The sequence below is a fragment of the Barbus barbus genome (assembly GCF_936440315.1).
Source record: "Barbus barbus genome assembly, chromosome: 49".
NCBI lineage: Eukaryota > Metazoa > Chordata > Actinopteri > Cypriniformes > Cyprinidae > Barbus > Barbus barbus.
Genome location: NC_136727.1, coordinates 15,180,944 through 15,196,112, shown reverse-complemented (window position 1 = coordinate 15,196,112; position 15,169 = coordinate 15,180,944). Strand labels below are relative to the sequence as shown.

At 39.2% G+C, this 15,169-nt stretch overlaps 2 long non-coding RNA genes across 2 annotated transcripts in view; one reads left to right on the top strand and one right to left on the bottom strand.

The window, feature by feature from the left end:
- Positions 1-5,034: 5,034 nt before the first annotated feature.
- On the top strand, positions 5,035-7,701 carry LOC306867159. The gene is made up of 5 exons (XR_013783997.1): positions 5,035-5,123; positions 5,206-5,529; positions 5,761-5,889; positions 6,100-6,210; positions 6,400-7,701. It is a non-coding gene; the product is annotated as an uncharacterized lncRNA (long non-coding RNA).
- Positions 7,702-9,510: 1,809 nt separating this feature from the next.
- The window catches only part of LOC306867796, a 47,545-nt gene continuing 41,886 nt past the window's right edge, over positions 9,511-15,169 (bottom strand). The window contains exon 6 of the long non-coding RNA XR_013784058.1: positions 9,511-10,319. This is a non-coding gene — a long non-coding RNA (uncharacterized lncRNA). The remainder of the gene's footprint in view (positions 10,320-15,169) is intronic.

Genomic DNA, 15,169 nt, shown 5'->3' with positions numbered 1-15,169 from the left:
GGACACCTGCGAGAAAGGCCTTGGAGGCTGCCACACTTCTCGTGGAATGAGCCTTGACTCCCATCGGCGAGGGGAGGTCAGAGGACTCATAGGCCATATGAATGGCATCGACAATCCACCACTGAGGGTCAGGAAGACCTCTCTTAGGGGGACCATAGCAAATCAGCAATTGGTCCGCCTTTCTCCACATGGCAGCTCTGTGGACGTATGCGTCCAGTGCTCGCACTGGACACATACGGTTAAGCTTTAGCTGGTCAGGCTCCCGAAAGGGAGGAGGACTAAAGGCCCGCAGCACGACAGGCTGTGGCGTGACCGAAGGAACTTCGCAAAGTCCAAGTGAGAAGGGGCCACTGACAGGGCTGCAAATCCTCTACTCTCTTCAGAGATTAAATCGCCAGAAGAAACACGGTCTTCAGGGCAATCTGAGATCTCCTCAATAGGCTCGAATGGAGGCCTACAGAGAGCATCAATACCACAGCCAAGTCCCAAGGGGGGGGCCCGGGACCGTACTGGAGGCCTTAGCCTCAGGTGCACCACGGAGGAAACCTGTACTAGGGGTGTCTGCCCACTGACTGCCCACCAAGAGAGGCGTGGTAGGCCACCACAAATACCTTCAAAGTGGAGTGGGTTAACCCTGCAGAGAGTTGAGCCTGCAGGAAGTCCAGCACTGTACCAACCGGGCAGTTAACTGGGTCGAGCTGGCAATCTCCGTACCATGAAGTGAAGAATCTCCACTTCAGGGCGTACAGTCTCCTCGTTGAGGGAGCTCTGGATTGGAGGATGGTCTCAACAACCTCGGTTGAGAGACCGGAAGCTATGAGCCGTGCCCCCCAGGGGCCACACCCACAGCCTCCACAACTCCGGGCGGGGGTGCACAAGGGTGCCTCCTGCCTGTGAGAGGAGATTCCTCCTGACTGGACTCTCCCATGGAGAGCCGTCGAGGAGGGAAATCAGGTCCGAGAACAACTTGGCCCGGCCAGAACGAGGCTACTAGTAGCAGCCGGACTCAGTCCCGGCGCACTCTCTCCAGAACTCCGGAGAGCAGAGCAATCGGGGGAAAGGCATACAGACGAAGCCTCGGCCACGTCTGTACCATGGCATCCAGCCCCAACGGAGCTGGATGAAGTACCAGAGGGGACATTGCGCTTTCTCCTGAGTAGCGAAGAGGTCCACCTGAACCTGGCTAAACACTCTCCAGATCTGCTTCAACACCTCGGTGTGAAGCATCCATTCCCCGGGCAAGAGCCTCTGTCTCGACAGGGTGTCTGCTCCCACATTGAGATGCTAACGCTCAGAAGGGAGCGGCATGCTCCCTTAGAGGTGACCCTCTAAGTTGAGGGGAACAATGCCAGCTCGACTAACAGGAGAGCCGGGAGGGAGCAGCATGCTCATAGGTGACCCTCTAAGTTGAGGGGAGCAATGCCAGCTCGACCAACAAGAAGAGCTCAGCCTATAGCCCACACAAGGATCTGGTGTGCCAGCCTGTACAGAGGGAGCGACCGCGGACCTCCTTGGTGGTTGATATAAGAGACCACCGATGTGTTGTCGGAGTGAACTAACACATGGCAACCTCTTAGGTCTGGGAGAAAGTATTTCAGAGCCTGAAACACGGCCAGCATCTCGAGCCTGACCACTCATGACCGCTCCCCAACCGGTGAGGGATGCGTCCGTCGCTAGCATACACGGCGAAACGGAGCTCCCAGCACCGGGCCCTGGGACAAGAGCCAAGGTTGTCTCCACATGTCTAAGGCACGTAGGCATCGCCGCGTGACCTTGATCATGCGAAGCGGGTTTCCCCTCGGGGAGAACCCCTTGGTCTTGAGCCACCACTGTAGGGGTCTCATGTACAGCAGGCCAATAGGTGTCACGTTGGACGCAGCTGTCACCAGACCCAGCAGTATCTGAAACTGCTTGACAGTGAGTGACTGGTCTTCTTTCACCCTCCTGACTTTCGTGAGGATTGACTCGATCCGAGCAGGAGACATACGTGCCTGCACCGTGGTCGAATCCCACACCACCCCCAGATAAGTGGTTCTCTGTAATGGAGAAAGCACACTTTTCTTGGGGTTCAGTCTTAACCCCAACATTGTAAAGTGAGCGAGAACAACATCTCAATGTTGAGCCGCCCTCCGCTTTGATTGAGTGAGAATCAACCAATAGTTGATGTAATTGAGTATGCGGACGCCCCGTAGCCGCAGCGGAGCTAACGCGGTGCCCACACACTCGTAAAAGTGTGGGGTGAGAGTTCTAGGAAGAAGGGAAGTACCCGATATTGGTAAGCTTTGCCCCCGAAAGCAAACCTCAGGAACTTCCTGTGAGTGGGAAGGATGGAGACGTGGAAGAATGCGTCTTTTAGATCTACGTGACAAACCAGTCCTCGGACGTGATCTGAGACACTTAACTGAGCATCTTGAACTTCAGTCAGTTGGCTCTCGCCCAGCAGCCCCGTGAGCTAGAAAGCGGCGAGGGAGAAAACCCCGCCCTCATCCAACTCCTTGAGCAGGTCAGCCTGGCATGCCACCACCATGGCGTGCAGATATAAGGCAGCGCCGCGGGGAACGCCAAACACACACAAGCTGTGTGTATCCCCTGCATACACAAAAAACATCTGCAGGGAGGAACACACAGCTCGTATTGCGCTTCTCCCATTATCCAAGCCTTAAACTGGCTCTTCTTAGCCATAGCTAAAGACAGACAACAGTAAATAAGACTGACAGAAACACAAAGCGCTTGCTGAATGACAAAAAGCTGATGCCGGTTTCACCGCACGTGCTTTTATACCAGCTGGTCATTACATCACCTCACCCGTGACGTCCCTCCCATCCTTTGGACAGATTTCATTGGTATTCAGAGCCGGTTACGCTGTAGGCGTTCCCCAAAGCGTCTCCTGATGCAGCTCGAGTTCCTGAAGAGGAACATCTACTTTAACTGCAATGAATGAGTTGAAAACTGCAAGGTTCTTTAACAAAACCAAAATGGTCATAAAAAGAGCGATTTTTAATTTTGCGGTTAGTGTGCTTTTGTCCAGCAACTACTGTAGTTGTGCTCTTCTGACAACATTCTGCAGAGCTGCAGCATATCTCAACTCTGAACACATTTCTATTCAAATTTCATCAGTCTAATCTTATATGTAGCCTATATGTAAACAGAAGTATTTCTAAATGAAATAAACTGTTGGAGGAATTAGTTCATTTAGTGCTATTCTGAAACTTACCCTGGAAAATGTTGGGTAATATGTGTTCAAGCTGTTGAACTTTTATGGCATAGATGATATTTTCAGTTAATAAAAAAATGATCATATAATTTTTTTTCAGAACAGAATGTTTAATACAGATGTTAAGATGGGGCCTCTGCTGCCCTCGGGAGACTGGAAGTGGTAGTTCTCCACTCACAAGTTAGTGAATTTGGAGTATTTCAAATGAGACCTCAATGTCACCATGATCCAGCAGAGAGATGTCTGGTCTCACCACTGGAAGGCAGAGGTTACTTTTACTACTTCTCTCTGTGTTTCATATGATTGGTTCTTCTCTGATCACCACTTTCATATGCACTTGCTCACAGTAGACACAGAGTTCACAGTATACTCAGAATCAAACCATGAGATGACAGAGAACATCTGTAGCAAGTGAACCACTGATCCCAATCTAAACTTGGTTGGATTTGTTTGGCTTGTAAACTTTGTTCAACTTGCTCTGTGATACAATCCTTAAAAGTCACTCTTCCATAGAATCAAACTAGAAACTACTTAAGTCTATCAGGAGACTTAAAGGGATAGTTCACCCAAAAATGAAAATTCTGTCATTAATTACTCACCCTCGTGTCATTCCAAACCTGCAAGAATTTTGTTCATCTTCGGAACACAAATTAAAATATTTTTTATGAAATCCTGAGAGCTTTCTGACTCATCAGTGGTTCAAGCTTAATTTTACGAAGCTACAAGAATACTTTTTGTGTGCAAATAAAACAAATAACGACTTTATTTAATTCTCCTCCCCATCACCACCGCCATTCACAAAAGTATAATGTTTAGTTTTAAATTATTGAATAGGATGTACATTAAATTGTGTATGAATTCCACATATTCAATGACCTCTTTTGGTCTGCTAACATCTCAGCAACAATCAAAAAGGCACAGCAATGACAGAACTTCCTCAGGTTGCTCAGGAAAAACAAGTGTAAGCTGCTGGTGTCCTTTTACCGCTCCACCTCAAAAGCATGCTAGTGTAGTCAATCTCGGTGTGGTACTCTGGTTGCAGTGCAGCAGACAAGAGAGCCCTCCAAAGAATAGTGAACACAGCCCAAAAAAATCACTGTTTGCTCGCTCCCACTATCTCTCAAGGGCCAAAAACATCACAGTTTTAATTTGTACTTTTTGTATATACTTACTGTTTAATGTCAATGTAGAGGTCAATGTGCAGTACTGTCAATGGTGTGTAATATTATGACTCACTTCTTGTAGATATTTTTTATAATTGTACTGTACACTCTATAGTCTTGTTTATTGTCTATGGTTATATGTTTATATACAGAAACATCCAATGACAATAAAGACTTTCAATTCAATTCAATTTAAGTTCAATTCAGTTTACTGAATTTACACTATCCCATAGACAGTTTGTTAGGGGTAAATAAACTACAAATTATGAGAGAGAAAAAGAGAACAATAAAAGGGTTACAAAAGTAAAAGCGCACAGTTCCACTAAGGCCCCATACCTGGAATTTGCTTAGTCTGCCCCTGATCATTTTCTCAGAGCAAATGTCACGAATGATGCCAAACCGACACTTCCTGTGGCATCTGACCTGTTTTTATAAGCTTACTATTGTGAATTGGGGTTAAGGCAATGATACCATTTTAAATTTTTATGTTCTCAGAAATAGTTTTTGTTCATTTTTCACCAGAAATTTTCTGTCATACTCGTTTAATAAGGTGATGAGACCCTTCATTATTGAGGTTGTGGATCATTGCGTTTAAAAAAAAAAAAAAAAAGTGTGTACAATGTGGTCGAAAACTTTACTTCCTCTTCTTTTCTTTCTGCTCTTCTTCACACGTGCAGTGTGGAGGGAGCCAGATTTTATATTGAAGTGATCAAGAAACAACATGAAGATCATTCAGCTTCAGCTCTGTAAGTTTACATATTATGAATATTTTTAATATTCTTTGCAGACTTGAAACTTTTATCATATTTTTTTTTATTCTTCACACAGTGGTATTAATCTGTTGTCAAGCTGCAGTAGCAGATCTACTGACTGATTTGGGATCAAATGTGATCATAAACTGTGATCTTGATGAAAATGAGGTTTATTGGATTTTACTGAAAACAGCAGATCCTCCAGCAGTGATTCTACGATCATTCTCAACACCAGCACCACCTTTTTACCCTAATAAAACATTCAGAAAGAAATATTCAGTGCAGTTTAAACATCGTCTGGTTATTAATAATGTGACTGCTGATGAATTAGGAGTTTATTACTGTATGAACACACGCACACCTCTAAAACTCAGCAACAGCACCAGAATATACTTCAATGGTGAGTTCATTTTCTTCTGTAGTAATTAAAACATTCTGATAATCAGTGTGATTATTTACATTTGTTGTTTACTACAGTTTTATTAGAAAAAAATGTAAAGCCTCTCATTGGTTGCTCCACATAGAGATTAATCTTTTATTGATTTTTAATTCAGTTCTACAAAACTGTATCATTGTCATTGTACTCCAGTAAAAGACTGACAGTAACAGACTATGAACTCTTTCGTTACAGAATCAGCTCAACTAACTGAGTGTCACAATCATACAGTGGTGGAGTTTATTGATCAGAATCAGACACAATGGCAGGGTATTATCATCATATCTGCTCTGATAAACGGACTTCTGATCATTCTGCTGATCGGTGAGTTATTCTTCTTAAATTAAATTAGCAAATTAAATAAACACTAGCAGTGGGGCTGCCTGTGAAAATATCAATATGATGCTCTTCTGCAGTAAGCAGGTGAAGATGTTTTTCATTATTAGTCTTTCGACTATAGTTTGGCATGTTTGTGTCTCCATATATTATTGCAGTTTAAAAATATTGAATCTGAATTTTCTGTTTCTTTCTTAGCTTGTGCCGCTAGAAAAGCAAAACGGTTGGAAAAATATGTTTATAATACTGATCTGCAAACAAAAGTTACATATCAGCCACAAGACGCAAAACTATTACAAGTACAATAAGGTAAATATGTGAAACCATTTAAAATCTCAAAATTGTTACTTAAATTCATTACTATTATTTTGTATATAGTTATTTACAATGAAGGTTTTTGCTTCTATAAGTGTAACAAACTACAGTAGACCTTTGTTCAGATTAATTTTAGGTTAAGTGCAGTTGAAATGCTAATAGTTTTCATCGTTGCTCTTTCAGTACGCCGAGGTGGAGAACTATTCAACTGATTATTGAATATTTGAATGAAATTTAATATTTCCACCATTACTGGTCAGTGATAAAGATACAGTTTAGGAGTTAGTTATGTATTAAGCATCATTGTCAGATTCATTTGTATTATTTTATGAAGTATGATGTACATTTTTGATCTGGTTCATTCAGATTTAGCCATTAAAATGTTTTGCATGTACCAATAAATTAACTGAAAAGAAGTCAAAGGCTGCTAGACCTTATATAGTAGTAAATAGCAATTTTATGTACTTCTCCTTACTTTGTTAACTATTTCAGAAATTAAAACATATTTTTGTTTTATATAATTTTGTATTCAGCAAAAAGTGTGTTGTATTCAGCACTTGCGCACACGCATAAAACAAGTTATTGTTTTCATTGTTTTTGTCCTGTGTTATCATGTATTCTAATAACCAGACACCAACATTTTAGATACCAATTAAATTTTGCAGTTCTAGATTCCAATTTCAATACCACAGCAAAAACGCCCAGCCTAACAAATATAAAGTTCAACCATTATTAAAGACAAGTGAACAGCCAGTAAAATAAAGAGAACAAAGATATAAATTACAAGCAATAGCAGAAATTAAATAAACAAAATAAAGATACAAATTAAAAAAGTGTTTTAATTTTTCAGGTCTGTAGGTGTTCAGGTGCAGAAATTGAATAATCATATAAATATCTACATATATCAGATATTATGACCTATTTTATCATATCTGCATAATATCATATAAACTATTTTCTTTGATTGCATAATAAAAAAACTGAAGTGTTAAACCAGAACCATAAAAATGTTCTACTGGTTTGCTCATTTTGCTCACAAACACCGTGTGTCACCTTTGTGTAGAGTTGAGGTTTTCTAAAACCTTTATACGTTTATGTTACTCAGTTCTCATGGCTCAAATGGAAACCGCAGCATTGCAGTATAAACACTGCCTTGTGACGTGATGCTTTTGTATCTAGATACATATTTAATATCAGGCTATTAGACATTATGTAAAACAACTTCATACATGACACTGAAATATTAAAAAATTTCTGTGAATATGCAACATTTAATGGACTGTTTAAATAACTTTTATATGTTCTATATTTCTTTTTCTTTCATTTATAATTCTGGTAAATTTTTAAACTTATTTTTAACATTCATTTAAACAACTCAGCCTCTGAATATTCCCGTCTGCTGTTTTCTGTTGTAGTGGTTTTCTGTTTCATATTCAAAGATGATCTTTATTGAATTATGTTTTTGAATAAAACCCTGTATCTGTCAGTCTTGGGTCTGGTCTCTTGTCTCTGTATATTCTTGTTACAGTTTTTCTTGATTGCTAACACACTATGACTGATTCATTTGGTTCAATTTTCCAAACCATTCATACAGTTCTCAAAACAAAGACATGTTTCTCAAAACTTTTAACACATTTCACCTGTTTGCACACACGTTCCAATTTGCTCAGTGTTTTCTGCAAAACGCTACACAAAACACCATCATTTTGCACAGCTTTAACCATGTTCTCATTCAGAAAACACAAACACACACAATATAATTAACTCAAGCATCAAAGAATGAACTCAAACAGCACATATTTATGGTCATTTGTTCCTGATGAAATACAAAGCACTATAGTTGAGCATGTTCTTCTGCATGGACTGACCATGAGGGAACTTGGCCTACAGGCTCATCTACAAGGTTTCAATGCTACTGACACATACAATACAATCACAGCACATAGCAGCAGTACTTCAGATGAGAGAACTTTCACTATTCTATGTGCAGTACAGTAAATGCTGTAGCACATGTTGTACACCCTCAAACTCATTACTGTTGAATTGATTTGTAGCCAAGTAGTGAGAGAACTGAGAGATGACTGTCCAGGGGAGGCAGAGAAGTCTTTTTTCAGAATACTAAGAAACTGCTATAACAAATAAGGATACTATCAATAATGCAATTTGGCAGAGGATGCTATTCAATCAAGTCCACCAGCTAAACCAACATCATGCCAGCATAAGCACTTAAAAAACTTGTTGGTCTAGCTAGTCTTTTCAGATAGTTTTTATGGGTGTAGGCCTTTAACTGTAGACATCTCTTTCACATTATGATAATGTTGATGTTTCGCATATTATTCACCCAAGAAATGCCTTTTGTGCACAAGCTGAACCTTTAGTATGCATGTATTATAGCTTCTAGCAGGCTACTTGTCTTCAGGCTGGTTCTTAACCACACAGATTCAGTTTGCAGAGGTGTAACCTGATGGCATTATATGTTGTTTTTAAGGAGTGTTGATGTGGTGAAACTCTCCAGGATGCTGACGGTGGAAGAGAGTGCTGTTCATTCACTCCCTCCACCTACAGTACATTTCCTGCTGGTACTGAGAATCAAACCCGCAACCTTCAGGTTAAAAGCCTGACTCTCTACTGCCCCACTAAAAAGCACCACACTGCCCTGGGTGAATATAACAAGGAAATACAACCTGACTTCTTCACAAATTTGTGTTTCAAGTAGACATCATTCAAAATTACCTTTTTTATCGTGGGGCATATTCTTGTGTATTGTAGGCTATTATAGCATGTTGTGCTGTTTTTATAACATATGGACAAAACACTTTTGATTCTTATTCTCATAATAGTGTTTCTGAAATTTATTGAAGATATTTTTACTGTTTTGTGACTTGATGCTGTAATATTCAAGCTGCTTTAATATAGATTTATTTTTAGTGTTATGTCATGCAGTTCTTGCATATAGGCTCTAGAGGACAGTGGGTGAAACAGTAAGTCAAGCTGATATATGAAATTGTGAATGCAGAAGTCTGATAAATATCTGATGTGTTTCATTTAATGAGTGGTGCTTGAGAGGAAAACGCTCAACAGCAGGATGTGAGAAGAGCCCAATTCCACAGCCAACATACGACTGGGGCCCTTAGAGACCATTAAAGAGGTTGGTTATGATGAGGGGACATTTATTTGGAGTTCAAACATTGAATCTTTTTAATAACTCTATTCCAAATCTGAACACCACTTATATTATATGTACAGGTCATCTCTACTGTGACCTGCAGAGACACTGAAATGAGTCTAAATACAATCAATGTAGCACTTTGATTTATTTATTCATTATTGTATTAAATGAGCATTAATAAAAGTATATTATACAAACAAAAGTGGAAATCTGGTTTTGGTTTGCAATATACAGTACAACCTAAACCTGATGTGCTTAAAATTAGTGTACACATGCCAACATACAATATTTTCAATGGTAAAAGTTTTCTGAAGAAGCACAAAAGAAAGACAAAATGAAAACTCAAGTTAATGCAAAATAGTATTTTTGTATTTCTATTTAATTTTATCACAGATGTACTCATGGTTTATAGAAGGTGTTGAAAAAATAAATCACATTGAGGTCAAGGGTCATTTGGGGTCTCATACAACTATATAGCTCATTTGATAACCATTTAACGCTTCAGTTATACCAGTGAACATTAATTGCTACAGACATATTTATTCAGTAAGGTTCTTGGCTTCTGTCTTATTCAGTTCATGTAAACATACAGTACTTTGTATGTGAGTATTCTCAAAAAATATGAAAAACTATAACAAAAGCTGTTTTAAAAGGGTGAGCAATATTGATTTAATTTAGTTAATAGATATTTACTTTGAAAACATAAACCTGTTTTGGTTTTGTTTTTCACTTTACAGCATTATGTCTAAAACTTTACATAGTATAATATAAATTTCTCCATGCATCTTGCCACAGTTCAGAGTCACATATTTAAAGTGTCTTTTGATGAAATCTCAAACATTTCTGCGGTCATTGCATCTCAATACATTGTCTTTATCATCACTGTCAAGTATGTCACGATTCACGAATGCAGATCTGACGTCTTCATTTTGACCTGAAAGAGAAAATCAAAGGTCAAACATGCAGCCTTTTCATAAATTTGCCATTCAAATTTCATTCAAATTGGTTTATAGGCATATCACATGTTTGGTTTTGTGTTTTTCCTTTATGGTTACATTAATCAAATTGAACTTTTTGGCCCACATTTGTTGTAAATCTAGTATCATTAATATTTGTCTTCAGTTTGACATATTCAGCAAATACATAGCATGCAAAAGTAGGGCATTTTGAATTGTATGTAGTACAGGTACATCTCAAAAAATTTGAATATTGTGAAAAAGTTAATTTTTTCTTGTAACTTATTTCAAAAAGTGAAACTTTTATATATTTTAGATTCATTACATGTAAAGTAAAACATTTAAAAAAATTTTTTTATTATTTTGATGATTAGAGCTTACAGCTCATGAAAGTCAAAAATCAGTATCTCAAAATATTAGAATATTTACATTTGAGTTTCAATTAATGACCATCACTACAGTATAAATTCCGAGTATCTCTTGTTCTTTGAAACCACAATAATGGAGAAGACTGCTGACTTGGCAGTGATCCAGAAGACGAACATTGCCGCCCTCCACAAAGAGGGTAAGTCACAGAGGGTCATTACTGAAAGGTGTGGCTGTTTACAGAGTGCTGTATCAAAGCATATTAAATGCAAAGTTGACTGGAAGGAAGAATTAGGGTAGGAAAAGGTGCACAAGCCACAGGGATGACCGCAAGCTTGAGAATACGGTCAAGCAAAGCTGATTCAAACACTTGGAAGAGCTTCACAAGGAGTGGACTGAAGCTGGAGTCAGTGCATCAAGAGTCACCACGCTCAGACGTCTTCAGGAAAAGGGCTACCAAGCCACTTCTGAACCAGAGACAACGTCAGAAGCGTCTTACCTGGGCTGTGGAGAAAAATAACTGGACTGTTGCTCAGTGGTCCAAAGACCTCTTTTCAGATGAAAGTAAATTTTGCATTTCATTTGGAAATCAAGGTACCAGAGTCTGGAGAATCATGTCAAGAGTGGAGAGCCACAGAATCCATGTTGCTTGAAGTCCAGTGTGAAGTTTCCACAGTCAGTGATGATTTGGGCTGCCATGTCATCTGCTGGTGTTGGTCCACTGTGTTTTCTGAAGTCCACAGTCAACACAGCCATCTACCAGGAAATTTTAGAGCACTTCATGCTTCCTTCTGCTGACAAGCTTTATGGAGATGCTGATTTCATTTTCCAGCAGGACTTGGCACCTGCCCACACTGTCAAAGGTACCAAAAGCTGGTTCAATGACCATGGTGTTACTGTGCTTGATTGGCCAGCAAACTTGCCTGACCTGAACCCCATAGAGAATCTATGGGGTATTGTCAAGAGGAAGATGAGAGGCACCAGACCCAACAATGCAGATGACCTGAAGGCCGCTATCAAAGCAGCCTGGGCTTCCATTACACCCGAGCAGTGCCACAGGCTGATTGCCTCCATGCCACGCTGATGCACTGATTCAGTAATTCATGCAAAAGGAGGCCCAACCAAGTATTGAGTTCATAGAAATGAACATACTTTTCAGAAGCCTCTTTCTTGAATCTATATAATATATGGTTTCACTTTCTGAAACGAGTGACAAAAAATATTGACTTTTCACCATATAATTTTGTTTTTAGATGTACCTGTATATCATTGTTGTATTGTGTTTCTGTATTATATGGTTATGATGACACTTAAGTTTGTTCTGATCAGACTGGTTCTCAAATACATAGATACGTGTCATTTAGTTTGCTTGTCAGCTGATGTTTGATGTTTTACATTCACTAAGGCGTGGAGTTACTGTGGTGACACATGGCTCCAGGATGTTGGTGATATAAACATTATAAGACAATATGTGACCCTGGACCACAAAACCAGTCTTACGTTGCTGAGGTATATTTGTAGCAATAGCCAAAAATATATTGTATGGGTCAAAATTATCAATTTTTCTTTTATGCCAAAAATCATTAGGATATTAAGTAAAGATATTTTGATAAATGTTCTACTGTAAATATATAAAAACTTAATTTTTTATATGTAATATGCATTGCTAAGAACTTCCTTTGGACAACGTTAAAGGCGATTTTCTCAATATTTAGATTTTTTTGCACCCTCAGATTCCAGATTTTCAAATAGTTGTATCTCGGCCAAATATTATCCGATCCTAACAAACCATACATCAATGGAAAGCTTATTTATTCAGCTTTGCCGAAGATTTCGAAAAATGTTTTATGGTCTAGGGTCACATATTAGACCTATTGTTTAAATCAAATTTAAGTAATCATAGCACTTTTCATCCATAGTCTGTCCGTTTAAACGTTTGACGGCAGTATTCAATAAAAATTATTTGCATTCCAATTCTAACATCTAAAGGCATAGAAATATATATTCCAATTCTGACATCTAAAGGCACAAAAATATATATTCCAATTCTGACATCTAAAGGCACAGAAATATATATTCCAATTCTGACATCTAAAGGCACAAAAATATATATTTTTTCTCTTATTCCATGGATTTTACCCATTTCCCTCCACTTGTTACCAGTGTTTTTCTGCCACCACAATGCGCACACAGCTGAAGTGATGTAACTGTGACATCTACTCCAAATTGGTCTGAGCGTGGGCGAGCATTTCACTCGCTGGATGCGTCAGCATCACATTTGCATAGTCTGTACTACTTGAATTCCTGATTGGTTGACAGCAAATTTCAAATATTATATGGAACGATAAAATAACGATATTAACCGGTTAATGGCCATCTCAAATTTTCGATTCTGTTCGGAACTATAAAATTTGATTTCGTTTCTGTTTCCGGTTCTGTTCCAGTCAAAATTTAGTTTGTTTCCGGTTTCCGGTTTCATTCCTTGAAACGGTTCAGAGCCCTGGACCCAAGTATGATCAATGTTTGTGATGCGCCAGGATCAAAGCAGCAAGGTCGTCCTGAGGCCGATGTTGCTTGTTCAAAAGGGAAGATCGGAGGCTGTAAGGACATCATCAAACTCGGAACATGGAATGTGAGAACAATGAATCAAGTCAAACTTGATATTGTTAAAGCAGAAATGGACAGAGCCGGTCTTGGCTTACTTGGAATTTCTGAACTCAAATTGACACAGTCGGGACATTTTCAGTCAGGGGATCATTGGGTTTATAACTCTGGTAACAATACCCAAAGGCGAAATGGTGTGGCTTTCATTCTAAACCGAAGAATATTCAATGTTATGAAATACAACGCAATCAGTGATCGAGTGATATCAATTAATTTGCAAGGGTCACCAATAAATGTTACCATCATCCAAGCATATGCTCCAACAACAGATGCTGAAGATGAAGTTATTAATATGTTCTACGACCAAGTGCAAGAAGAAATTGACCAGACATCGCGTCAAGATCTGCTCTTTCTGATGGGAGATCTCAATGCCAAAGTGGGCCAGGGCAAGCAAGGAAACATTGTTGGACACTATGGCCTTGGAGAGCGAAATGAAGCCGGTGAACGACTCATTGACTTCTACACAACAAATCAGCTCGCTGTTATGAATACTTTCTTTAAAAATCACAAAAGGAAGCTTTACACTTGCACATCACCAAATGGTATCCATAAGAATCAAATCGACTTTATTTGTGTACGTCAAGGGTGGAAATCTTCAATCATAATAGTGAAAACAAAGCCAGGAGCTGATTGTGGAACAGATCATGAACTTTTGATGTGCAAGTTTAAAATTAAGCTTCAAAAGAAGAAAAGACAGCCGTTGGCGCCAAAATTTGATTTGACCAGCCTCCCGCAGGTGTTTTGGAACAATTTACATAATCGTTTTTCAGTACTGGACACCACTGATAAAGAACCTGAAGAGCTATGGGTGGATATAGGAATGGATATAGGCGAGCAGCCAATGTTAGCGGTGTAACGTAATACACATATAATATTAATATGTAATTTAAAGAAATATTTTAATTTAGCTCAAAGGAAATCATTTATGATTTTATAGGGATTTGAACAGAATCAGTGTTACGGCGATTCACTGAACGAGCCGTATAACAAGCTCTGTACTGGATATTAAAATACAAAATATAGTGAAAACACTATTAAACAGCGCAGTAACAAGATCGGCAGATTAAGACATTAACTTGTGAGCAGAAAACACAAGATACTTCTCTTTTCAATATAAATCAGATTTTATTTATATAAACCTAAGACATAAACTAATCTAACACATAAACACAAGCATTCACACATTGCAGGAAGAGAGAAAGTGAGGGAAGGATGAGTTTAAGAGAATGGAAATGTGAAATCCCAAGTTTACAGCAATATGTTCAATTGCATAGACCTGAACAACCATCAATCACTTATTTAACCCTCGCTTTGAGTTTCTCAATGAGGAAAAAAAATATATAAAAAAATGTATATTAACTGCACCTGATTCAGTTAGAATCTGGAGGTACTTGCTTGCTTTGCCTGTGTTAAGGTTTCCTTTGTGTTGTCACAGACAGGGGGTTCCCCGAAGAGTCTGATTGGTTGAGAGTTCAATAGTCTTTGAAGTGAGGTCTTGGGCGTTGGCTGAGGATGCGGAGTTGGTCTGGTTGAAGTTTGAAGCGAGTGCAGTTGGTGCTGGACTTTGTAGCAAACTTACATTAGAACATGAAACTCCATGGAAAGAAAAGAAACTAAAGTAAAAGAATAAAAATAAAAGGATGTAACGAGACTAGGTTGGTTTTCTTTCCATCGCGGTAGCAGCTGGCATGTGGGCCAGAGCGCGCTCAAAGAGCAGCACGCGGTGGCAAAAGTGAAGAGAGAGAGTAACTACGAGAGCATTTTTACGAAGAAGAAAGAGTGACAAGAGAGAGAGCAA